The sequence below is a fragment of the Juglans microcarpa x Juglans regia genome, chromosome 3D (assembly GCF_004785595.1).
Source record: "Juglans microcarpa x Juglans regia isolate MS1-56 chromosome 3D, Jm3101_v1.0, whole genome shotgun sequence".
NCBI classification, from domain to species: domain Eukaryota; kingdom Viridiplantae; phylum Streptophyta; class Magnoliopsida; order Fagales; family Juglandaceae; genus Juglans; species Juglans microcarpa x Juglans regia.
The window spans coordinates 21670346-21676345 of record NC_054598.1 but is presented as its reverse complement, the minus strand read 5'-3'; positions in this window follow the sequence as shown (position 1 = coordinate 21676345).

The following is a 6000-nucleotide window of genomic DNA, read 5'->3' as shown; positions in this document are numbered from 1 at the left end:
GGGTGTGCAAAATTCCGAGAATTCCGACTCCGTCCGACCTCCGCTCCGACGCCGACTCCGACGGAGTCGGAGTTGTCGGAATTCGGAACTACTCCGACTAGTGATTTGGAAGCGGAGTCGGAGTCGGAGCTCCATGTAGCTCCGACTCCGACTCCGAATTTTTTTTTAAACCCAGCTGTAAAACGACGTCGTTTTACAACTGGGTTTAAAAAAAAATTATTGAACGACACCGTTCCACTTAATATGGAACGGCGTCGTTTCATATGTCTTCCTAAGGAAGCCTTCTCCTCATACGTTCCGGTTCCCCCCTTCTTCTTCCTTCTCCAGTTCTTCTTCTTCTTCCTTCTCCCTTCTCTCTCGCGTCTCCCGTCCCAGTGACTGAACCATCCATTCTCTCTCGCGTCTTCCGTCCTAGTGCCAGCGTGCCGCCGTTCGTCGTTGCTCCTCCGTGCCGCCGTTCCTCGTTGCTCCTCTACTCAGCTTCCACCTACGGTGAGCCCTAAATTTATGAGCCCTAAATTTAATTCAAGCACGTCTCTTATGAATTGGAGCCAGCAGTTGTGATTCTTGTGAATTGGTTGTATTGAATATTCAATATAGTCCCAACACGGCGCTCAAAACCCTGAATTTTACATTGTATTGCAGACTTGCGCTCGAGCGAGGTGTCGAGCGCAAGTCGAGCGCACGTTGTATTGAACATTGGCTCGAGCGCCACGTCGAGCGCAAGTCGAGCAAACCTCTCTGGATGGATTCTGCTCGAGCGCCACGTCGAGCTCAAGTCGAGCGAACCTCTCTGGATGGATTCTGCTCGAGCGCCATGTCGAGCGCACGTCGAGCGAACCTCTCTGGATGGATTCTGCTCGACCGCCATGTCGAGCGCATTTCGAGCGAACCTCTCTGGATGGGTTTTGCTCGAGTGTCACGTCGAGCGCACGTCGAGCGAACCTCTCTGGATGGGTTCCGCTCGAGCGAACGTCGAGCGCACGTCGAGCGAACCTCTCTGGATGGGTTCCGCTGAGTCGAGCGCAAGTCAACCGAACCTCGATGAAATAATACATCGATACAATAATATATTATGATACAATAATACATGTCCTATTGTATAATACAATAGCCTAGTTTATTTTTAAACTAATTTTTTGCTTCTAATTTAATTTTTTCAGCTTCATTGATTGTGATATGGATCCTAGACATAGTGGAGATGATCGTCCACAAAGGAATGTGGCGGATGCCAATACTACAACTCCTACACCGGTGGGTACTTCCACCCTAGAGCCACATCTAGGGCAGCTACATCTAGAGCAGCTACATCTAGAGCAGGTACATCTTGTGCGAGTAGTCGACTCCCACTCCCAGTTGATATAGAGGATGAGGATATGTTCAACGAAGAGGAGGAGATGCCCATTGAGCAAGATCAACCACCACGACCTTCTAAAAAGAGGTCGTGGACATGAGAGCATTTCACCAAAATTCCTGGTGAAATTGCGAACCCAGTAGCAAGATGCCATTACTGTGGATCACTTTGTGGATGCCATTCGAAGAAGCAAGATACCAGTGTGTTAATAGCACATCTAAATGGTTGTCAACGATATAAGATAGCGAAGGGATTGCAAGCCACTGATCAGACCAACCTCAGTTACCAAACTTCTACAGCCACTGATGGTACACAGACTAAGAAATTGGTCATCCCTCAATACAGTGAGAAGATGTTGAGAGACATGCTTGCAGAGATGATAATTACTGATGAGATTCCATTTACCACAGTCGAGAAAAGAGGCTTTCGAAAGTTTCTAAATTTTGTTGAGCCACGATTTCCCATTCCATCACGGTATACAGTGATGCGAGATTGTATGAAGAGGCATGCGAAGGACAAGGAGGAGATGAGGAAGATGTTTATTACCACTGGCCAGAGAGTGTCTTTTATGACTGACACATGGACTTCCATACAGAACATCTGCTACATGTGTATCACAGCACACTACATTGACAGTGAGTGGATTTTGCATAAAAAAATTATTGGTTTTAAAGAAATTGTGGATCATAAAGGTGCATCCATTGGGGCGAAGATGGTTGATTGTTTAAAGGACTGGGGAATTCGAAAAGTGCTGTGTATTACAGTTGACATGCCAGTGCGAATGAAACAGCAATTGATTGGTTTAAGCGGAACACGACGGTGAGAGATGATGTCATTCGGGCCCACGAGTTTATTCACGTTCGATGTTGTGCTCATATCATTAACCTCATAGTTGTTGAGGGATTAAAAGAGGTTCATGATTCCATAACCCGAGTCCGCAACATTGTACGATATGTGAGGGGTTCCCCTCAAAGGCTTGCCATGTTTAAGGCAATAGCAGAAGATCTGAAGATTGAATGTTCTAGTATGTTGTGCTTGGACGTTCCGACTCGATGGAATTCTACATACATGATGTTGGATGTGGCACAGAAGTACCAAAAAGCATTCAAACGGATGGAGGTCGAGGATGGGGGTCTGAGGTATGCTTTGTTGGAGCTAGCAGGACAGGGGCTCGGTGCGCCGGAAGCACATGATTGGACCAGTGTGAGTTATTTTGTTGAATTTTTAAGAACTTTTTATGAGATAACCATGCGGCTATCTGGATCCAAATATACGACTGCGAACTCATTTTTCAACGAGCTCTTGGAGCTTCACTTCCAGTTGGAAAATAGTTGTACTGACTCTGCTGGATTGTTATCTGCTATGGCTACGAGGATGAAGATCAAATATGATAAATATTGGGGGAATATTGAGAAGATAAATAGATTGCTATTTGTGGCTGTGATCCTTGACTCCCTAGTTAAGTTGGCCGTTCTAGAATTTTGGGTAAATTCCGTCCTCGGGGCAGTGAAGGCTGCAGAGTTTATTAAATTGCTAAAAAGTGATGTTGATGACTTATATCATCACTACAGTACTAGTGCTCAGCCTTCATCCGCAGTTGGTAGCTCCTCACATTCGAGGCCGACAGGATTGACAGTTTCCTCAGGTGATACTGACCCATCTGTAGGGGTTAGAGGCAATCGTATTATACAGCAGTATCATCAACTCATGTCAACAAGGAATATTATGCATTGTATATCTGAGGTTGAACGATATTTTATGGAAGCTGTCGAGGCACCTAGTGATGTATTTCAATTATTAACTTGGTGGAAAGTTAATTCCACCAAGTATCCAGTCCTTTCCCGTGTGGCCCGAGATGTGCTAGCCATTCCTGTCACTACAGTTGCCTCAGAGTCGGCATTTAGCACTGGAGGTCGGGTGTTGGATGCTTATCGGAGTTCATTGTCACCGTCAACCGTGGAGGCCCTCGTTTGCACACAGAATTGGATAAGTGAAACGCCTATTGGACTAGATACCGTTGGCGTTGATGCCGAGAGCTATAGGCTTGAATCGGGTAAGTTTATATGCTTTTAAATGATGATTTAATTATTTTTAATGTTTCTAACTTCTAATTTTTATGATTTTATAGATCTAATTGTGAACCCTAACATAATTACCGATGATTGAGAGTCTGGAACGGACGCTACTTGAGAGTTGGGATGGAGTTGGGAGAACCTCCTTTCTTGGTAAGAATAAAATTATTCTTTTACCGTATTCAATTTTTTATTATCAATTTTTTTTCATCTATTGATTGCTACTTTCTATCTTCATTTCAGGCATGACCAATGGAACAAAAAGTATTTGATTGAAATCCGTGTTTAATCGAATTGTAGTTATATTTCAAATTATAGTCATATTGTTATTACGTTATAAATGAGACTGTTATAACTTATGGCTACATCATACATGTTATTTACTTTTTAAACTATTTATATAGTTATATTTATGTAGTTATATCCCGAGCAAAGACGTGAGATAAGTACTCTTTATTCTATAATTTCTATTAGTACTTATTCATCCTCTCTCAAACGTTTAGAATTTATTATCCAACTGAAATTAATCGAATTATAGAAATTCGTACCATCATTCTTTTTTATAAAATTTTAAATTTATGTAATTTTCAACTCATGAGTCATGAGCACTTTTAATGCTAAATTTCAGGCGGACATAAAACAAATTAAAGATATAATCAAAATTCAGTAACAAAATCAGAACGAATATTTAAATTATTGAAAACTCTTGAATAAACCAAATATTTGTAGATCGTTTCATTTTTTAAAAAAATATATATGTTGCTCACTATCTGAAACGAAATTGAACAATAAAATTTAAATAATAATAAAAAAAAAAACAAAATTTTGTTCGGAGTTCGGAAATTTTGTTCGGAGTCGGAGCTCCGACCTCCGTTCAGAGTTCCGATCGGAGTTCGGGGCTCCGACCTCCGTTCGGAGGGAAAATCCGACTCCGACTTTTGTCGGAGTCGGAGGTCGGAAATGACAACTCCGACTCCGTCGGAATCGGAGCCCACCCCTAGTTCTAAGGAGAAAAAAAAATACATGGGCGGGTGTCCAGGTACTTGCTTTTTGATTTGCTATGGTGCGATGCAGTCCAAAATGAGAATGTGTGCTTAGGTGATGTGTCAACTCCCTATTGGCTTCCGGTAAACTCATATTATCGGATATACCGTTTCAAAAAGGAACTGTTTAGCTAAAAGTTTACCTAACCGGCTAGGAAAGCTTTAAGATGGTCTGGAAAGGCAATTCGTTCCAAACTTTATAGTACGGATGAACAGTTGATAATCTTGAGTTTTGAGGTAAATGATTTGGTGGGTATAGAATCTCTGTTGGAATTATATTTATTTTACAAGTCACCATAACAGATGGTGTTCATGACAGTCGTATCTTCCACTATGATCCTTAGAATGGATGAGAAATATAGAAAGTGCTAAGTAGCCTTCTGATTTTCTCTCTTCAATTTGATCGTTTGTGTGCTTTAATTTTTAAAATTTTTTTTCTTAATAATTAAGAAATTGATTACTGGTGAATATTTGTCTCTTTTAAATAAAAATGTTTAAATATATTTTAAAAAGTTTAAAGAAAAAAGAAAAAAATTGGAAATGCATTAGGGACACGCTCAGTAGTATATGTTGGATGGCCCCTTAGCATTGTCCACCTATATTTCATTATTCATCAATGATCTTGTTATCTAATAGAAAAACTCTAGAGCATGACCCCATCTGTGTTAGCCTCGGGGTGCACCTGACGTGCCCCGACCACATCGGTTTAAAGTCAGAAAGTGGAAAATTTTTTGAAGATCAACTCATAAGTATTTTCGGATGAAAGAGCAAGAATTTTGAAATTTATTTTAAAAGGGAGAGCTTACGGCCTTGCGCATTTTTCAAACAAAAATGTTCCTAAAATGTCATCTCCTTTGAATTTTCATCTCTTATAGACAAAATCTATGAAGTTTGCCGAAAATGCGACAATGCCGATCAAAACTCATTTCTTTCTCACTTTGTACTGTAAATTTGTTACTAAGCGTCTTCTATGTGATTTACTAGATATTTTTAAATTTTTTGTTATATTGGAACTATATATTTCTCTTGAGATTTTCTCAGTTCCAACTTTCGACAATGGGATTTATGATTGCTGTAAAACGACCAATGTAATCACTTTGGTTTGAAAATTCTATTGGGCCATTATACTTTGAACATATTTTGATTTTAGATATTTTTTTTTTCTCTTAAACCATTAGAACAAAGAAAACATTCTCATCTTCAAAATAAAATATAAGTATTTTTGGATGGGTAAACAAATTTTCAACACACCTCCGGTTGAAATTTTCTTTTCTTTTAGACGAAAGAGAGAAAATTGGAAGAGAGTCCTTATTTCTGTATGATGCAGTGGGTTAGTTTTAAAATCATTTTATTTTTTATTTAAAAATATAAAAAGACAAAAAGACAAAAAAGAAAGACTAAGTCGGAGACAAAAAGTAATAAAAGAAGACGTAAAAAGACAAAATCACAGGTGCATCCCGGGGTTAACACAGAGTAAAATTCTATAATATTGATACTTCTTCCAACACATTTAAAACTTTCTCATTTGCTT